Source organism: Anomaloglossus baeobatrachus, chromosome 3 (assembly GCF_048569485.1).
Source record: "Anomaloglossus baeobatrachus isolate aAnoBae1 chromosome 3, aAnoBae1.hap1, whole genome shotgun sequence".
NCBI classification, from domain to species: domain Eukaryota; kingdom Metazoa; phylum Chordata; class Amphibia; order Anura; family Aromobatidae; genus Anomaloglossus; species Anomaloglossus baeobatrachus.
Window position 1 is genome coordinate 659,515,377 of NC_134355.1, and position 21,601 is coordinate 659,536,977.

At 53.3% G+C, this 21,601-nt stretch overlaps 1 protein-coding gene across 1 annotated transcript in view; it reads left to right on the plus strand.

The window, feature by feature from the left end:
- The window catches only part of LOC142296995 (cytochrome P450 2C5-like), a 71,454-nt gene that overhangs the window by 8,240 nt on the left and 41,613 nt on the right, over positions 1 to 21,601 (plus strand). The gene's annotated exons all lie outside the window — the stretch shown is intronic.

Sequence of the window (21,601 nt, forward strand, 5' to 3'; positions counted from 1 at the left end):
TGCATTCTTGTGAGGGTTACTAATGGACTCCAAGGTAACAATGATTCTTTGTTATTTTCATATAGATTGGAATGAATTAAAGAACTCTTCAAGAATCTAGTTGAGACGCCCCTGATGAGCCCTCGGATTATTATTACCAGAAAGGGCGAAACGCGCTGGGAGATTCTTGGACAGCATTTCTTTATTTCTACCTATTATTCATTTACTATCTGTTAATGAGCACATAGACTGAGTGATATATATGATGACCCATAAGCCCTAATCCCTGATAAGCCCTGGGTGATGATACATACAAATTAGTCACCTCGGACTATGCACCTTTTTCTCTCTGTGGTTTTACCTCTTTGGGTTATTACACTCCTTTGAGTTAGTGCACCCCATTTAGAACTAGGGAGGGAATTGTTTAGGGTTTAGTCATCGCGGAACGAGGGCGTCACTGGGAGTAGGACGCCGACCCCCGTGTTATAGGAAGGGAAAGGACAGGGTTAAAAGCCCCCCCTCTTTCTCTCCTATTCTCTATCGTATATTTTTTAGTGTTGTGTATATGTATGTATGTAATTTTGATCATTTATAATAAAAGGAAATTTTATATAAAAGTAGTAAAGACTGAGGTTTGATGCAATTATCTACTTTAGGTATCCTAGATTGGTATACAATTTACGGGATAGGTAACCACTCTGTCAACCAAAGATAGGAGCAGGACGATCGCCGGGGGTGATGAGGGGACCCGTCGACCCCACTACCTGCCTTGCTTCAACTGGTTGTGCGTCAGAAGGCGCATATCACCCATGGGAGCTGGGGAGGGTGAGTAAAATGTTTATTTTTTTATTTTTGAGGCAAATATGACAGGAGGAGCCCAGAAAGGGGACATACATGCCAGAAGAAGGACATATATACCAGGAAGTGACAGAAACCAGGATGGGTATATATATCCAAAAAAATGTGCCCAGGAGGGGGGATATATTTACCGGGAGGACCCCAGTATGGGCCATAGATACCAGGAGATGATGTAGAGGGTGTATTATGGAGAGAGTCGGTGTAGAGGGTGCATTATGGAAAAGGAAGGTGTAGAGGATGTATTATGGAGAGTGATGGTGGGAAAGGTGTATTATGGAGAGGGGCAGTGTAGATAGTGTATTACGAAAAGAGGTGGTGTAGAGGGTGTATTATGGAGAGAGGCGGTGTATAGAGTGCATTATGGTGAGGGGATGTGTAGAGGGTGTATTATGGAGAGGGCGATGCGGAAGGTGTATTATAGAGGGGGGCAGTGTAGAGAGTGTATTACAGAAAGAGACAATGTAGATGGTGTATTATGGAAAGAGGCGGTGTAGAAAGTGTTATGGAGAGGGGTGCTGTAGGGTGTATTATATATGTGGCACCCCAGTGGTCATGGGAGCCACAGTGGCATTCTTCTCCTCATCGGGGGGCAATGCTATGCCTAGAAGCAGTGGGGAAATCTCCATGTCAGGTACAATCACACACAACACTTCCTAACTCAGGCCATAAGGGGGAGCTCAAGTACTGTTTGGGGCGAGCTTCCCTGTGCATTCTGGACTGGGTAGGGGTTAGACAGAGGAACAGGAAGAGGGACCTGAGAACTTGAGTAGCAGGAAAAGAGACCAGTCACTGTTAGAGAGCTTTCTGCAAGCTTTCCAGGACCAGGTGCAGAAATGAGGACACCGGGGTCCTGGACTGTCGGGTGCTAACGGCCCAGCAGTAAAACCCAGAGGGCACGAGATTTCACATACCCTAGCCCATCAGAGACTCCCAAGGCGAAGTAGCACAATAGAGCCCGGGGCCACAGAAATACAAGCGGGCCCCACTTCCGGCTCGCGCTGCACACCACAAAGGACAAGGCATCCAACATCTAGGAAGAGGGACGCTGTGCTGCTTCAGGCCACAGCGACCCATACACAGAGCGCACTAAGGAAGGTTTTCAACCCACCAGGCAAGGAGAAATTCCTCACTGCATCCAGGCTGACTGAACCACTGTAATTTCATGACCATAACAACTGACTAGTAAAGGTAAAGGAAACTACTGGCCTGTGTTGTCCAGTTACTGTTGGCGTCCTCAGCCCCGCACCCCAGCCCACAACACTATAGACTGCCACCCCTATCATCCTCCCTGGGGCCTAGCTCCACCTGTGGAGAGCCGAACCATCTGAGCTGCGACACCATCCGCCCCAGAGGACAGCACTTGCAGCGGCGGCTAATCCCTGGCCGCGTACCACAGGTGGCGTCACGAGACAACTACTACTCCCGATATCCTCAACCCCTTCATCCTCATCATCTCACCATCCCATTCTTCATTCACCTTTTGTGGACACCTCGGGGTCACGAAAACGGGCAGGGCCACCTGTGACATTCCCTGACCCTCACCGGCTCGGTGACGAGTGTTCCCAAGACCCTGCGGATGCTCCATATATGTTTTTCCAAGAGGGGCGGCGGACTGTTGAATGTTTGAGGGGTGGAGGTGGAGCGTCATGGAGCCTGGGCGGAGTCTCGAGGGGGCCCAAAAATGTTGCCAGTATGGGGCCCTGAAATTCTTATTGGCAGCCCTGCTTGGGGAAACAGTGATATCCAGTCTGCTCCTCTTATGCACTTGCTCGTTAGTGATTTATTATTGGAGATTCATTGATTATCTGTATATTATATTCCATCATTATTACATCATGCAGTATATACTCCATTGTGTTTGGCAGATTATTGGCACATCTACCCACACCTCTTGGGTTGAATACAGGGTGGAGCTACAGGTGTGATAATCTGCTATGGTGGTATAAAAATCTTCCGTCTTGAAGACAGAAGAGAGGAGACAGGATTAGAGCATTTTGCTCTCTGTGCTGTCGTCACTGCAGGATTCCAGGTAGGATGACATGTCCTCAATATTTTGCTTTTATGCTTTTTTGCTCCAGGGTCATTTATAGTCATCACATTGGAATCCTGATCATCAGGCATCTATCTATCTATCTATCTATCTATCTATCTATCTATCTATCTATCTATCTATCTATCTATCTATCCATCTATCTATCTATCTATCTATCCCTCTATCTATCTATCTATCTATCTATCTATCTATCTATCTATCCATCTATCTATCTATCTATCCATCTATCTATCTATCTATCCATCTATCTATCTATCTATCCATCCCTCTATCTATCTATCCATCCCTCTATCTATCTATCTATCTCTATCTATCTATCTATCTATCTATCTATCCCTCTATCTATCTATCTATCTATCTATCTATCTATCTATCTATCTATCCCTCTATCTATCTATCTATCTATCCCTCTATCTCTCTATCTCTATCTATCTATCTATCTATCTATCCCTCTATCTATCCCTCTATCTATCTATCTATCCCTCTATCTCTATCTATCTATCTATCTATCTATCTGTCTGTCTATCTATCTATCTCTATCTATCTATCTATCTATCTATCTCTCTCTATCTATCTATCCATCCATGTATCTATCTATCCCTCTATCTATCTATCTATCTATCCCTCTATCTCTATCTATCTATCCCTCTATCTCTATCTATCTATCTATCTATCTATCTATCTATCTATCTATCTATCTATCTATCTATCTATCTCTATCTATCTATCCATCCATGTATCTATCTATCTATCTATCTATCCCTCTATCTATCTATCTATCTATCTATCTATCCCTCTATCTATCTATCTATCCCTCTATCTCTATCTATCTATCTATCCTAGTAGGAACCTTTTATCAGAATTTATGTCTAGAAGGTATTTGTACAGCTTTATCAGCCTCCCAATACCTGTTTTAATGATGCCTTAATTAGTCCAAAAATTTGAATGCACATGTTTAAAAACTAAGTTTAATTGCTTTTCGCCAGTCAATGACACTGTGCGGTGGCAGCTCGCTCACAGCAGTGTGACTGACATTCCAGCGTGTGCTGAGGGACCATGGAGGGGAAAAAAAGGGACAGGTTTTTCGCCTCCCTGTTGACCTCAGGCAAGGAAAGCAGGCAACAATTAAACTTAGCTTGCACCTCGGGCGAAAATCCAGTGTGGTTCCTTCTCCTATACATAGCTTAAAGTGAACTTGTCAGGTGCAATATGAACCCAGAATCACGAGCGGTTCTGGGTCCATATTTCTAATCCCTGCCTAACCATCGCTGTATCTAGTAGTAGCATAGATAAAGAGATATTTAGAAAAAGTATTTCTAAAGATCCTTTATGATATTGTAGCACCCAGGGATATGGGGTTCTCGGTTCCGGTGAGTATAGGTCTTGGGGATGTCACGATGGTGGCCGTTACCCGGTTCCGTGCCCCGGGCCCTTTTTGTAATGGGGATATTTACAGGGGATTGGTGAATAAATAATAATAATAATAATAATTTTATTCATTTATATAGCGCTATTAATTCCATAGCACTTTACATACATTGGCAACACTGTCCCCATTGGGGCTCACAATCTAGAGTCCCTATCTGTATGTCTTTGGAATGTGGGAGGAAACCGGAGTACCCGGAGGAAACCCACGCAAACACGGGGAGAACATACAAACTCCTTGCAGATGGTGTCCTTGGTGGGATTTGAACCCAGGACCCCAGCGCTGCAAGACTGCAGTGCTAGCCACTGAGCCACCGTGCCGCCCGAATAAAGTTTATTTGTAATAATATATCAATGGTCTGCACTCAAACTGAAGCAGATGATGGTGCACGTGAAAAGAGGGCGATGCCCTAGAGTCATATAATAATAAATTCACTGCACTCAAATTTGTAAATTTGCAAAGAGTGAGAAATAATTTATTTGATCGAAGTGGTCAAGCAACATCCAACGACGTTTCGACCCACCTGGGTCTTAGTCAAGTCGCTGTATAGTAGGTGACTGAAGGGTGAAGGATGATGTGCACTGAAGCACTGAGGTATATGGAAAAGGTGCCTTGAGGATATATGTGGTTTTGCAAGTGTGGCGCCCTGGACAAGCCAGGGGCCACAGAGAACAACACCAACACACCCCACACTCCCAGCAGGCACACCGAAGTCAGACACAAAACCCTTGTTGCCTTCCTCCAGGGGCTGATGTCCACACCAGGGGGTGGGCCAGGCGGTTGGCCCCGCCCACCGAGGAGTTCACAGTCCTGGAGGCGGGAAAACCAGGCAGACCAGTGTTGGTAGTGAAAGTGAGAGGAAGGAAAGTAGTAAGAGAGCAACCTGAAGTTGGTCCGGGTGTGTGGCCCGGACAGATCAGCAAGGTTGGCAGACGGTGGTGACCGTCTGCAGGAGTGGCCAATTGGAGTCTACCGTAAGGACCGTGGACGGGCGGTGGCCCGGCGGTACCGGACCGGTACACAAAGAGAAGTCAGCACCGTCTGGCAGGGGCTTACGGACCCCGGCAAGGCTAGGAGTCGCCGTGAATTTGCCAAATTCGTTAGTGAAGAGAACCTCCTGGGTTTCCCAACAGCCAAGTCCCGACAGAAGGCAACAGTCCAACCAAGTGAGGGAGACACCGCCACCGCCAAGGCAACCGTTTCTCAGGGCCAGAGCCTGCGGGCCAAGGCAACCGTTTCTCAGGGCCAGAGCCTGCGGGCAAAAGGGGCTCCTCCAGCCCATATCCAAGCTGTGGAGCGGGTTACCGGTGGGAAACCATTGGAACCATCTACCGTATCTAGGTGCAGGGAAAGGCAGTCACCATCAACCTGCCGGGAGAAAACAACACCGCAGCCGTCTGTGGGACCCGTCCATCCAGCCGTGTGTTTTACCGAGAACTGTGTCCTCATCATTGGCTGAGTGAGTACCACCGTGCCGTACGGCACAGTGCTGCCCCCGCGACCCTGCACCTCACCAGGCCCCGTAACCTGCCTGCCATCCCTACCTACCCCATCATCGGGCCCTGGGACAACCAACCCCCTACCCACGGAGAGGAGAACTAACATCAAAGCTGCTCCCGGTCACCGCTCCCGGGATCCCCGTCCAGAGCAGCGGTGGTGTCACCAATATCACCACAACCGTGGGTGGCGTCACGGACAATATCTAAAACCCCCACAATCAAATCCCCTTTTCACTCACGGGCGAGGAGCGCCGCTCGAGTCCCCGGGATCCGGCCCATCGCTCGAGCCACCACCGAGCAGCAGCGGCAGCCGCAGCAGCGGCCGGACCCGAGCAGTGGGAGAGCGCAGTGTCCCCTCCTCTGCCCGCGACTACTTGGCGTCACGAACAGGATCCTACCGTTCTACCGACTTGAAAAGCCGCCATCTTGGGCACGAAGAATTCCCGCTCGAGCGTTTCCTCAAGTAGTGGAGGCGCGAAGGCCAAAACCCCGCCCCTATAGAGGAGGAGCCGGAAAGAGACTAAGGGGAACGAAATGGCGGCTGGTCGCATGTGAGCGCGGCTATAAAAGCAGGGACGCCAGGACCCTGCGGCCATCTTGTTCCTGGGAGAGGCCGCCAGCAAGATGTATATGCCGTCCCGTAGCACCGTAGCCCCCGCGTCTGGAACCGCGGCATGGGTGGAGATCCGGACCGCGCAGCTCCAACAACGACTGCAGGTCAAAATGCAGCTCCTCTTGGAGGAGTGGGAGACCGACATGACGGAGGTCATAGCGACCGTGCGGAGACGCGAGGAGGAAGTTGCGGAAGGGAGGGTGAGTGACCCATGCCCCGGTACCCCTAGTGGGTCGGTCATCGTGGCTGCGGGACCCGGTCTGAACCCCCTCGCCCTGCTGCCTCCCTCACCACCCGTCCCGGCTGCCGTGACCCCGCCACTAGGCCCGCTACCCCCGCAACCGGTAGCGATACCCCGCATGTCCGCCCAGGCGGACCGACCTGTAGCCGGAGACCGTAGCCGACCGGAGGTGCTACCATGGAAAGCCCAGAAGCCTGAGCCGGAGGCATCCCCTGAAAGATTCCCCGAGCCGGAGCCGACAGACCACTCCGTGCCGAAGGCCCAGCGGAGGAAAGCCCCTGTGCCCATCCCCCACACCTCGGCTGAGGTTGCGCCGGGTTGTCGCTGCAAGGCGGCGTCCAAGGCCAAGTCACCGCGGGACCTTCCACCCAGATCACCAGCAGTGGGCAGTGTCCAAAAGGTCTTGCGGGGCCCGACCCGTGCGCCGGAGCTCGCAGCAGCACCGTACTGGGATAGGGAGCCGGTACCGTTGGGCCCAGAAATCGAGGAAAGGGAAAGGAAGAAGGCGGAGTTGGTGGCCCGTGCAATCCGGGAGAAGGAGAGCCTCCGCCAAGCGACCTTCCGTGTCCGGGGCCCCCTGTATGAAGGGCAGGTGAGGCAGTTTGATGTCTGCCGGGGCTATGGCTTCATTTACGAACCGGGCCTGGAGGCCGAAGTATTCATAGCCCGGCGGGATGTTAATGCCCACCTGCCGGAGGAGCACCCAGGCCGTAACCTGATGCCGGGCGACCTGGTGCAGTACACCCGGCACTGTGGGGAGAGGGGGTGGTTTGCGCTGGATGCCAAGCTGAGGGGCAGCCAAGAGGCCCGGGTGTCCACCACGTCCCCTCCCCCAGCAGACACCGAAGAGTCGGAGTAAGGGCAGCGGAATGCCGTTGTCATCGTCCCCGTTGGGACCACGAGAGTGCTGTTAACAGTTTTGAAAATGAAAGTTTGAAAATGATAAATGAATGATACCGTGAAAAGTCATCTGATTTGCAACTTGATTTGAAACCGGTCGTTGCCGGCAACTGGTCCCCGTTGGGACCCCCTTCACCATTTTGCAGAAGGAACTCCTTATGGACAGGCCCGAGAACTAGCAGGGCAACCACAAACTAGTGGCATGTAAATAAAGTTGTTGTGGCTTCTACCGTAACCGCCTCCGGAGAGGCAGATTGGAGGAAGGGCCCGCATTGGAGCAGGCTGGGGCCCAGCCACCACCGGAACCGGTGGCGATCCTCTGGGGGTTTCAGGGGTTCCCCATGGACGTGGGTCCCCTGAAAAGGACAGAACCCGCTCAGGCAACTTGTGCAGGACTGGGGTCAAGGAGTGCTGCCCATTTGCTTAGGGGCAGCATCAGGGCCAGGTTGCTTGGGTGGGAAAGAGCGGAAGCCGTAACCGTTGCAACGTTTAAGTAAGAGTACCTCCCGATGTGGGAAGATGTTATTATACTTGTATGTGTGTTACCGTTTTTTCTATATTTTCCAGTTGGTGAAAATAAAACCGGTGATGGACGGGCAGCCCGCGCACGATCTGCATTTAACTAAGGGGGAATGTGGCGCCCTGGACAAGCCAGGGGCCACAGAGAACAACACCAACACACCCCACACTCCCAGCAGGCACACCGAAGTCAGACACAAAACCCTTGTTGCCTTCCTCCAGGGGCTGATGTCCACACCAGGGGGTGGGCCAGGCGGTTGGCCCTGCCCACCGAGGAGTTCACAGTCCTGGAGGTGGGAAAACCAGGCAGATTAGTGTTGGTAGTGAAAGTGAGAGGAAGGAAAGTAGTAAGAGAGCAACCTGAAGTTGGTCCGGGTGTGTGGCCCGGACAGATCAGCAAGGTTGGCAGACGGTGGTGACCGTCTGCAGGAGTGGCCAATTGGAGTCTACCGTAAGGACCGTGGACGGGCGGTGGCCCGGCAGTACCGGACCGGTACACAAAGAGAAGTCAGCACCATCTGGCAGGGGCTTACGGACCCCGGCAAGGCTAGGAGTCGCCGTGAATTTGCCAAATTCGTTAGTGAAGGGAACCTCCTGGGTTTCCCAACAGCCAAGTCCCGACAGAAGGCAACAGTCCAACCAAGTGAGGGAGACACCGCCACCGCCAAGGCAACCGTTTCTCAGGGCCAGAGCCTGCGGGCCAAGTCAACCGTTTCTCAGGGCCAGAGCCTGCGGGCAAAAGGGGCTCCTCCAGCCCATATCTAAGCTGGGGAGCGGGTTACCGGTGGGAGCCCATTGGAACCATCTACCGTATCTAGGTGCAGGGAAAGGCAGTCACCATCAACCTGCCGGGAGAAAACAACACCGCAGCCGTCTGTGGGACCCATCCATCCAGCCGTGTGTTTTACCGAGAACTGTGTCCTCATCATTGGCTGAGTGAGTACCACCGTGCCGTACGGCACAGCGCTGTCCCCGCGACCCTGCACCTCACCAGGCCCCGTAACCTGCCTGCCATCCCTACCTACCCCATCATCGGGCCCTGGGACAACCAACCCCCTACCCACGGAGGGGAGAACTAATATCAAAGCTGCTCCCGGTCACCGCTCCCGGGATCCCCGTCCAGAGCAGCGGTGGTGTCACCAATATCACCACAACTGTGGGTGGCGTCACGGACAATATCTAAAACCCCCACAATCAAATCCCCTTTTCACTCACGGGCGAGGAGCGCCGCTCGAGTCCCCAGGATCCGGCCCACCGCTCGAGCCACCACCGAGCAGCAGCGGCAGCCGCAGCAGCAGCGGCCGGACCCGAGCAGTGGGAGAGCGCAGCGTCCCCTCCTCCGCCCGCGACACAAGCGCAGCATTCTGGACACGAGAATCTAATAGCAACAGCGCTTCTGCGCTTGCAAACCACATATATCCTCAAGGCACCTTTTCCATATACCTCAGTGCTTCAGTGCACATCATCCTTCACCCTTCAGTCACCTACTATACAGCAACTTGACTAAGACCCAGGCGGGTCGAAACGTCGTTGGATGTTGCTTGACCACTTTGCTCAAATAAATTATTTCTCACTCTTTGCAAATTTACAAATTTGAGTGCAGTGAATTTATTATAAAGTTTATTTGTGACGCCACTTGCGGTGTTGCGGCTATATGTAGAGAGCCGCTGCTGTAGAATGTCTCCACTGGGGCTAATGGTATTAGCAGCTAGTGTGGTAGTCCCTCCGCAAGTAGGGTATTGCATCAGCAGGTGTATGGTGCGGTGGACGTCGGAAGAAGGTATCCAGACAGGTAGTCAGTGCAACTGATTTACTCGTTTTGGATGTTAACTGGTTGCCCGAGGCCGGCTGGTTTCGCCTCCCAGTTCCCGTCGCCCAATGCCAGTCTGGTTCCCTGGTACCTTCTTCCCCTGCACCTGTCTCTGGTAAGTGGGTCCCTGTAATATAGAACACTGGTCCCCGATCTGTGGTTTGTCCACTTCTGTCCGCCTTACAGTAGTGTGAACCCTTTGGGGTTGGAGTCTCTGGTCCTGTCCCCGGTTCTCTCTTTGCTATTGAGTCTTCAGATTCTTTAGGGTCAGCAAGGTCCTTGATGGTCCCCATTGCTGTGCAGGTGTTAACAGGTCGGCTTGAAGCTCTTTCCTTTCCTAGGCTCCTGTACCCCGTTGGTTCATAGTTCCGGGAGTATTCCACTGACAACCACCTCTTCAGGTCACCGTCAACCTCAGTCAGGGTGTCACTTCACCTCCACCTTCACTCCTCGCCTGTCAGACCTTATCTACTGACTACTCTCCACAGTCTGCCCCTCCCACTAGTCAACTAGTGGACTGGAGTGGCTCCACCTCTAGGCGGCCATCCATTGTTCCCACCCTAGCTGGGTACTATTTTATGGGGGAATTGTTGGGGAGAACTAGGATTACCTGGGTTTTTGGTGTTACCGACACTGTGGTTCTGGGTCCCTAAGGGGTAAGCCCTGCATCCTGGTGGGGATGCAGAACCTTGTAGCACCCTGATGGTCTCAGGGGCACTACAATATGCTAACAAGCTCAGGGACTAATCACAAGGGTGTTAGTTCCCCCGACGAGTCTGCCCTCTTAGCATGGTAGCACACCCACAGGGGCATGCTAACATGCTATTCAATGCCAACGTTATTGGTGGTGATGCGCGTACTTGTGTGTGGGTTTTGGGTCAATGCGCATGACGAGAAATGCCAGCACTTCCAGTCATGCGCACTAGACCTCTCTGAATCCGGGACGCGTACACCCAACTTCATACTGCACATGACCGGAAGTGCAGTGACTTCTGATCATGCACACTGAGATCACTCCCGGCATCTGAGGACCCAGCATCTGTGACAACGGACACAGGTACGTACGCGAGTCACCACCGATGACGCTAGCTTTGAATAGTATGTTAGCATGCCTCACTGAGTGTGCCAACATGCTAAGAGGGTAAGTTTAATCCAAAAAAAATAGCTTAGAAGTACAAACGTGAAAAAATTAAAGCAAAAAACTCCTAAAATTTCAACTCTTTATTATTTTCCAGTCTTAAAAAGGGAGAAATCCCAACATCGGATTTATAATAAAATAGATATCCAAAGTACAGGGGAGGGGCCTGACCCTTAATTCGCCCTAAACACACCCCTTCCTTGCCGCGGAGGTTGGCACCCTAAAGGCCTGCGCATTTGGCGCCCCCGCTCAACGAAGACTATCCCTCCGGGCCCTAAAGTGACCCTAACAGATGAGATGATAGTGTCGCGGGCGGGGAGGAGGGTGTCAGCACACTACGCTCGCCCCCTTCTGCTCGGGTCCGGCGGCCGCTGCTCAGTGGTGGCTCGAGCCGTAGGCCGGATCCCGGGGGTTTTCTCGAGCGGCACTCCTCGCCCGTGAGTGAAAGGGGTTTGTTGGGTGCGGGGATTGTTATAGTTCGTGACGCCACCCACGGTTGTGGTGATTTCACCACCGCTGCTCAATGCGGGGATACCGGGGATGGTGGTGCGGAGCAGCCAGGTGTTGTGTTGCCCCTCCGTGGGCAGGGGTTGGTGATCCCGGGGCCCGGTGATGGTTTGTGAGGTGCGGGGCCTGGTGGGCGCAGGGACGCGGCAGCAGCGCTGTGCCTTGCGGCACTGTGGTACTCACTCAGCCTGAGACACGGACACAGTTTGTGCGGTAAACCAAACGGCTGGTAGGACGGTCCCACAGACGGCTGCACCTGCACTCCCGGTAGGTGACGGTGATGTCCCTCTTCCTTGCACCTATGGTTGACTTGTGGTAGCGGTGGATTCCCTCCGGTTACCCGCTCCCCGACTACAATCTGGGCCGGAGGAGCTCTACACTTTGCCCGCAGGCGCTGGCCCTGAGAAACTGGTGCCTTGGCGGTGGCGATGTCTCTCTGCTTCAGGTTGAGCTGTTGCCTTCAATCGGGACTTGGTTGCTGGGGGATCTACGTCCCCTTCACTGACGGATTCGGCAAATTTGGCGACTCCTAGCCTTGCCGGGGTCCGAGAGGCCCCTGCCCTGGTGCTGACTGTCTTTCGGAACACTGCTCCAGACCACCGGGCACACAGCCAACGGGGTCCTTCCAGGAACTTCCAAACGGTCCCACTCCAGACAGTCACCGCCGTCGCTGACCTTGCTGTTCTGGCCCTACACAAAGCTGGACCCTTCAGGCTTTCTTTCCTTCTTGTCACCTCACTTGCTTTCCTCCTTTACCACTTTTCTACTTTCACTACTTGGTTACTCCTTCACTTAGCTTCTCACTCAAGCTCCGTTGTTTACTCTTGCCCTCCCCGGGCTACTCTCAAGCTCTTCCCTGAGCTGACTGCCTGGTTTCTCCCGCCTCCAGAGCTGTGATCTCCTTGGTGGGCGGAGCCAACCGCCTGGCCCACCCCCTGGTGTGAATCATCAGCCTCTGGAGGAAGGCAACAAGGATTTTTGGTTCAGCTTAGATGTGCCTACCTGGGATGTGGGGTGTGGTGATGTGTGACCTGTGTCCCCTGGCTTGCCCAGGGCGACACAATAGTAATACAAGGAATAAATTTCAAACAATGAACCAACAGCCAGATCTCAAATATAAAAAATATGAAAAAATACACACTATAGCCAATGTAATTAGATCGGAGACAATAGTGGGGTACAGTGACCCGGAAAAAGACCACTCAATAATGAACTAGCGGTTCCACCGGAAACCACCCGACCCTCATCTATTTGAGGTTCTTCAGGAGTGGAAAATGTAGTTAGTTCAAAAGCAACACAATAGATAACCAATAAATGCTGGTGGTCCCACGTAACACTGAGAGTCAGTTAGCCCCAAGTGTATCCAGTCCCAGCAAAAAAGAAGAAAAAAGAGGGGGGGGCTATGTTCAGCACCTAACCAGCCTCAGGATATAGAACCAGATCACTCACACCCATCAGGGTAACAAGAATCAACCAGGGTGTTCATATATACATATAATGCTGGGACAAATTACAAGGGGCAACAAACAGCAATTGTTCAAAACATAAGCCACTTATCTTAAGCCTCAGTGTACCATAGATAAGGACACTCTTCACAGGACTCCATAGGTAAAAAGGGAGTCCATTGTCCCCATAGCAGCAGAAAATAAGCTTCTCAGTTCGCCATCCTCCAGTCCAGAAGCAGTTAGAGTGCTAAGGTGCAGATTCAGGGGGGAAAAGAACGCACGCATACCGCTCACCTATTTATAGAAATGTCTCAAACATTCTCACCTGTGATCAGGCAAATGGTTAACCCCTCCTGGCCTGTCCGTTAGCGGACATGTCGCGAGCGGAGGAGGGGACGCTGCGCTCACCCACTACTTGGGTCCGGCTGCTGCTGCTCGGTGGCTCGAGCGGTGTGCCGGATCCCGGGAACTCGAGCGGCGCTTCTCGTCCGTGATTGAAAAGGGGGTTGATTTTGGGGATTTGATATTGTCCGTGACGCCACCCACGGTTATGGTGAGATTGGTGACACCACCGCTGCTCTGGACGCGGATCCTGGGAGCGATGACAGGGAGCAGCTTGGATGGATTGGACCGCCGACTTCACTGCTCATCTACGGTGTCGGCCTGAGGAGGGGGTTGGGTCAAGGCTTGGGCCTCCTGACTGCCTCTCAGCCTTGCATCCAGGGCAAACCAACCCCGCTCCCCACAGTGCCTGGTGTATCGGACCAGGTCCCCCGGCATTAGGTTGCGGCCCGGATGGTCCTCCGGCAGATGGGCGTGGACGTCTCGTCGGGCGATAAAGATCTCGGCCTCCAGGCCCGGTTCGTAGAAAAATCCATAGCCCCGACGGACGTCAAACCTCCTCACCTGCCCCTCATAGAACGGGCCCCGTACACGGAAGGTGGCCTGGCGAAGGTTCTCCTTCTCTCGGATTGTGTGGGCCACCAGCTCCGCCTTCTTTCGCTCCCTCTCTGCGATCTCCTGGCCCAGCGGGGTCTGTCCTCTGTCTCAGTAGGGGGCTGCTACAGGCCCCGGCGCACGGGTCGGGCCCCGCGAGACCTCCTTCACACTGTCCAGGACTGGCATTCTGGGGGGAAGGTCCCGCGGTGTCATGGCCTGGGGTGCTGCTCGGCAGCGGCAACCCGGCGCGGCCTCAGCCGAGGCTTGGGGGATGGGCATAGGGGTCGTCTCCCGCTGAGCCCCCGTCTCCTCCTGCATGAGACGGGCTGCCGGAGCCGGTACGGGGTCAGGCATGGCCACCGGCACCTCCAGTACAACTTCGCCGACGGGTTCGGGCTTCGGCTTCTTCCACGGCAGCAGTTTCGTACGGTCATGGACTTCCGCTGCAGACCGGTCCGCCGGGGCGGATTGGCAGGGTGCCGCTACCAGTTGTGATGGTAGCGGGCCTAGTGACTGGGCAGCGGCAGCCAACACGGGTAGCAGGGGAGGTAGCAGGGCGAGCGGGCGTAGACCGGGCCCCTCGGCCGCGATGACCGACCCGCTAGGGGTACAGGGGCGTGGGTCACTTACCCGCATGTCCAGAACTTCCTCCTCCTCGTGTCTCCGTACGGCTTCCACCACCTCCGCCATGTCGGCCTCCCACTCCTCCAAGAGGAGCTGCATCCGGATCTGCAGCCGTAGTTGCAACTGAGTGGTCCGGACCTCCACCCACGCCGCGGTCCCGGGCGCGGGGGCTACGGTGCTGCGGGACGGCTGATACATCGTTGCGGCGGCCTCTTCCAGGAACAACAAGATGGCTGCAGGGTCCTGGCATCCCCGCTTTTATAGCCGCGGGCTACATGCGGCCAGACGCCATCCGTCCCCCCTAGTCTCTCTCCGGCTCCTCCTCTACAGGGGCGGGGTTTAGGCCTTCGCGCCTCCACTGCTCGAGGAGATGCTCGAGCGGGAATTTTTCGCGCCCAAGATGGCGGCCTCTCCAAATTTTTGGCCGGACACCTCCGGCGGTCACAAGGCGCACCTCTACCAGACGGCAGAGCGGTAAGATCCTGTTCGTGACGCCAAGTTGTCGCGGGCGGAGGAGGGGACGCTGCGCTCACCCACTGCTTGGGTCCGGCCGCTGCTGCTGCTCGGTGGTGGCTCATGCGGTGGGCCGGATCCCGGGGACTCGAGCGGCGTTCCTCGCCCGTGAGTGAAAAGGGGGTGGTTTGGGTTTAGGGATATTGTCCGTGACGCCACCCACGGTTGTGGTGAGGTTGTGACACCACCGCTGCTCTGGACGGGGATCCCGGGAGCGATGACAGGGAGCAGCTTGGATGTTGGTTCTCCCCTCCGTGGGTAGGGGGTTGGTTGTCCCGGGGCCCGGTGAGGGGTAGGGATGGATGACAGGCGGGTTACGGGGCCTGGTGAGGTGCAGGGTCACGGGGGCAGCGCTGTGCCGCACGGCACGGTAGTACTCACTCAGCCAATCACGAAGACACAGTCCTTGGTAAAACACACGGCTGGATGGACGGGGCCCACTGACGGCTGCGGTGGTTTCTGCTCCCGGTAGGTTGATGGTGACTGCCTTTCCCTGCACCTGTGTAGTGTGTACGGTTCCAATGGGTTCCCACCGGTAACCTGCTCCCCAGCTTGGATGGGTGCTGAAGGAGCCCCTTTTGCCCGCAGGCTCTGGCCCTGGGACCTTTAGCCTTGGCGGTGACTGTGTTTCCCTTCACGGTTTGAGCTGTCGCCTTCTATCGGGACTTGACTGCTGGGAAACCCAGGAGGTTCCCTTCACTAACGGATTTGACAAATTCAACGGCGACTCCTAGCCTTGTCGGGGTCCGTAAGCCCTGCCGGATGGTGCTGGCTTCTCTTTGTTCACCGGTCCGGTACCGCCGGGCCACCGCCCGTCCACGGTCCTTACAGCTCACTCCAATCGGCCTCTCCTGCAGATGGTCACCACCGTCTGCCAACCTTGCTGTACTGTCCGGGCCACACACCCGGACGCCGTCAGACAGTTGCTCCACTACCACTTTACTTCCTCCAACTTCCAACTCTCTCCTAGACTGCACTGCTTTTCCCGCCTCCAGGACTGTGAACTCCTCGGTGGGCGGGACCAACCGCCTGGCCCACCCCCTGGTGTGGACATCAGCCCCTCGAGGAAGGCAACAAGGATTTTGCGTCTGGCTTTGGTGTGCTTAACCGGGGTGTGGGGTGTGTTGGTGTTGTTCTGTGACGACCTGGCTTGTCCAGGGCACCACAGACATATACTCAAGCGGAGTGCACCTATTCGGATACAGCACTTCCACATCTCCATGTGCCGCGGTCACGTGATCGGGGAATCCCCGATGACGTGAACCCACGCACGCGCAGTGAATACCGCCCACTCCCGAGCACCAAGATGAAGAGACAGGCAGGCTGCGGTCACGTGAACGGGACTCCCCGATGACGCGCACTCGCGCATGCGCACTGCATGTGTCCCATACTGGAGCGCAAACAGGGAGACGTTCAGATGGAGACATGACCAGCCTGCACCGTCAGTCACGCCCCCCTCCTCTCTCAGGTTACACAGAGGGAAGGAAATAAAGAAGCACAGTTATCAAGGCCTATGGATAGGACAGCGGTGCTGGGGGAAAGGTATTTTATGAATAGTAGGAGTAACTGATGTCAGCTATTACGGAGGGGATAATAAAATTAAGGTTAGATGACAGGAAAAGTTACTTTTATATATGTTAGAGTCCTTATCCCATTAAAGGTAACTATAGTAGAAAGATAGATATCAAAAATACAAAGCCTTAAATTAGGTGAATAGATGAAGCCAAATCCTTTGCGGAATAATAGGCATGGCAGAAAATAGGGCTAGAGAGCATAGGGCAGGTTTATGGGCAAAGGCAACAAGGAGACACCCATAAAGCACTGGGACTGGTGGGAATGTATACAGGGAGGCACTATAAAAAACATCCAAAGTGTAACTGTTCATTGAGTCCACATGGATTCACAGTACATAGCCTGTGAATCCATCGGGCCTCCCTCTGCAGGATGAGTCTGTCCCAATTCCCGCCCCTATCCGGCGGTGGGACCACCTCAATAGCATTAAAGGCAAAACCATCCAGTCCACCCCCATGCTCCATCCTAACATGCCTCGATATGGGAGTATCCCTGGCATTCCTAATATCTCCAATGTGATCTCCTATCCGTTTCTTGAATTCGCGCTTTGTCTTCCCTACATACTCCTTTCCACATTCACATTTAAAGAGGTAGATCACACCAACCGTGGTACAGTTAGCAAATTGTCTATTGAAGTATCTTTCCCTGTTACTTTACTGAGGAACCGATCTCCCCGTTTGACATATTTGCAAAAAGTGCATCTCCCGCACCTGAACGTACCCACTTTAACTGACTCTCAGTGTTACGTGGGACCACCAGCATTTATTGGTTATCTATTGTGTTGCTTTTGAACTAACTACATTTTCCACTCCTGAAGAACCTCAAATAGATGAGGGGAAACGCGTCGGGTGGTTTCCGGTGGAACCGCTAGTTCATTATTGAGTGGTCTTTTTCCGGGTCACTGTACCCCACTATTGTCTCCAATCTAATTACATTGGCTATAGTGTGTATTTTTTTATATTTGAGATCTGGCTGTTGGTTCATTGTTTGAAATGTATTCCTTGTATTACTATCATCTCATCTGTTAGGGTCACTTTAGGGCCCGGAGGGATAGTCTTCGTTGAGCGGGGGCGCCAAATGCGCAGGCCTTTAGGGTGCCAACCTCCGCGGCAAGGAAGGGGTGAGTTTAGGGCGAATTAAGGGTCAGGCCCCTCCCCTGTACTTTGGATATCTATTTTATTATAAATCCGATGTTGGGATTTCTCCCTTTTTAAGACTGGAAAATAATAAAGAATTGAAATTTTAGGAGTTTTTTGCTTTAATTTTTTCAACATGCTAAGAGGGCGGACTAGTCGGGGGAAATAATGCTCTTACGCTCATTACCATATCATAAAGGATCTTTAGCAATACTTTTTCTAAAGATCTCTTTATCTATTCTACTAGATACAGGGACGGTTAGGCAGGATTAGCAAAATGCACCCAGAAATGCTCATGGTTCTGGGTGCATTTTGCACCCGACAGGTTGACTTTAAGCAGTTTGAGTAATCATCACATGACCGCTCATATGCAATTTTCATACCTACAGTCAGGAACCAAAAAGCTACTCGTCATAATTCTCTCAATGTTTTCTTAATTCTCTCAAAAACGAGAGTCCCTGTTTCCTTTAGAGAAGCGTGAAGAAAAGATAATCAGCCCGAGTATTGTGACGCCCTGGACTAGCCAGGTAGTCACAGACAGGCCCTTGCACAAGCACCCGTCCCCTAAAAAGGTAAAAGCAGCGAAGCTAAAAACCTTGGTTACCCCTCTCGGGTCTTGATGTTCACAGCAGGGGTGGAGCCAGGCGGTTGGCCACGCCCACCGAGGAGTTCGGAGAGCCTGAGGCGAGAAAGACAGAAGGGGAGTTGAGTTTTGGAGGTGAAAGAGAGAGGAGTTGAGAGGAGTAAACGTCTGATAGGGGTCTGGGTCGTAGCCTGGACACCCTTTGGCCAGGAGGCAGACGGTGGTCGCCGCCTGCAGGAGCTGGGAAGACGGCTTGGTGGAACCGTAAGGGACCGGGACTGGGTAGTGGCCCGCCGGTACTGAACCGGGGAATCGACTGGAAACCGGAGCACAGAGGGGGGTATTCAGACCCTGAAACGAGGTCCCAAATCTACCGGACAAAATTAATTCACTGATTGAGGTTTTTTCCCAACCAAGTCCAGACTGAAGACAACAGCCCAACGAGGGGTATAGAAAGCCACCGCTCAGGCAGAGAGATCCCTCGGACCAGCGTCTGCGGGCAAACGGGCTCTCCCAACACACACACAGCCGGGGAGCAGACTCCCGTCGATGAGGCACAGGCAATCCACAGTCACAAAACAAGGTGCAGGAGAAAGGCGGGGACCACCAAACCGGGTGGGGGACCAGACGCAGCCGGCTGCGGGCACCGACCACCATCTTTTTGGTTTACCAGAGACTCCGGTGTATCTGTCAGAGTGAGTAAAACTGTGCCCTAGGGCCACACACCGCCCCGCACCACACCAATCCGTCCGCACCCTCACAACCGGGCCTCGGGACCATCACCCCCCTACCCACGGAGGGGTCAACACCTGGCTGAGCAACACCATCCCCGGGGGCCTAGTAAACAGCAGCGTTGGTGTCTACATTCACCACAACCCGTGGGTGGCATCACGAACATAACTAAAAACCACGGCCCCGGCCGTAAGCCTAACCCCTACGTAGCGCCAGCATCCTTTCAGAGCAAAGTGACCCCGGGTCCGGAGGTGCTCGAGCCACCCACAAACGAGCCCGGATCCGAGCGGCTCGGCTGCAGCCGAGCGCGGGGTGGTACAATTATGACAATTGCATTTGAGTGGTCATATGATGACTGCTGGAACTAGCAAGCAGAGCTGAATCCTGACATAGTAGCCAGGTCTCCCACATTGACCTTTGAAGGGACCCCTGGGGAATCCAGGAGGGGGCGTGGCCTCCATCTCCACTCAAGGGGTGTGGTAGAGAGCCTGGTTGCTAAGTTGCGGAGGCAGGCACAGAGGGGAGGAAGTAGTGAGCCAGTCAGTCAGTGACGCTCAGGGAGAGGAGTCACAAGGAGGAAACCTGGAGGCTGTCACTAGTCAGACACCGCAGGTGCAGTGGTTACTGACGGGGGGAGAACGATCACCTGGTAGTGCCGCCCGAAATCCACCCACGGCTGGAGTGCAAAGGGGTGGCTGACTACGGGGACTGCAGGCAAGGACCAGGCCCGCACGGGGTTACAGGTCCCCAGAGCAGGGGCCCAGTCAGTTGGCCTGCTCAACCTGCAGGTGGGGGTACTTCATACCCTCCACCATAACACCACAGAGTCCGGAGCCACGTAGCAATGAGAGGGCCCATAGTTCACAAGAGGCAAGTAGCCGGAGTGACCTGGTCCAGGCTACGAGCAGACGGGCCGAAAAAGGGGAGAACAGACAGAAGCAACTTCCCTGGGTGATCCCAGCAGGACTTCAGGTTGGGGGTCACCACAAAAACACAAGGGATAGGATGGCGAGTCAGTGGCCACCCTCACAAGTCAGCCTGAAGGAATTCCTGGTTCCACCTGGTTATCACGGCTTCGCCCGGGTTACTCACCCCTGCCATCTGATGTGAGTAAAAACCCTGAAAGACATTCTTGCTGTGCGTGTGAGTCATTCTGCGACCTGTGGTTCCACACACCCAAACCGGGCCCTGGGGCCAGCCTCACTCTCGGGAGGCTATCACATCTAACTGCACTCAACATCTGCCCCAGGAATCCCCTAATCTGCAGTGGCGGTCACCCTGACCGCATACCGAGAGTGGCGTCACGAATCTAACAGAAATCAACCTACCTGTGACCAGAAGATCTCCAAGCCTGTGGCGACCCTGCGACGACCTGCACCTGAAGGTAATGCGTGGGGCGGCACACGTGCTTTGAGCCAGCACCTTCTATGTACTAAGCATTGACTGATGGCGTACCTCTATGACTTAAAGCCGGAGGCTGCCGAGAGGAATAAACATAATTCAATAAAGGTTTTTTTTTTCTTAGTAATTAAAATGTATCAGTAAAAAAACAGATGACATATAAATGATAAACTGTATTTGATGTGTTTTGTACACCCATTGATATGTAATGGGTGAGTCAGACCTGAAATACAGTTCTAGGTAAAGCATGCTGTGATTTTCTACATGCAGATCTTCTGACTATGTGTAAAAAATGTTCTTGTGAATTACCACATTGACTTTCATTGATCATTGTGCTGTTCTTATGCTATCCGACAACACGCAGACCAATTATACACTTGACGGAATAAGTTCTATGGGCAACATTCTATAATTTAGACGTTTAGAACAATGAAGTCACTGGACAAGACATATTTTACTCTTTTAAGGACACAAGAGTTGACTCTTCTGTGAGATACACCCCTTAGTCAGAATGGTGGAAAACCTTTGTCTAAGGGTCCCTTTGCACACTACGACATCGCAGGTGCGATGTCAGTGGGATCAAATCGAAAGTGACGCACTTCGAGCGTCGCTCTCGACATCGTAGTGTGTAAATCGTTTTAACTACGATTACCGAGCGCCAAAGCGTCGGTATCGTATGATCGGTATAGTGTCGGTCATTTTCATTATTTTGGCTGCTGCAACGGTACGATGTTGTTCCTCGTTCCTGCGGCAGCACACATCGCTGTGTATGAAGTCGCAGGAGCGAGGAACATCTCCTACCTGCGTCCCGTCTGCAATGCGGAAGGAAAGAGGTGGGCGGGATGTTTACATCCCACTCATCTCCGCCTCTCCGCTTCTATTGGCTGCCTGCCGTGTGACGTCGCTGTGATGACTTCATTACTGCAGAGAAGACCAGGGACATTTCATAATTCAATCAACTATATCATAGTCAAAAGCCAGAGAAGTCAGCATAGTCAAAAGCCAGAGAGGTGTCCCCAGGTCTAATGTGCAGCAGTTCGCTGGTGAGATTCACTTACCCATGTCAGGGTGGATGCCAGGGTAGAGAACGTGCCCCGACGCGCACGTTTCGTT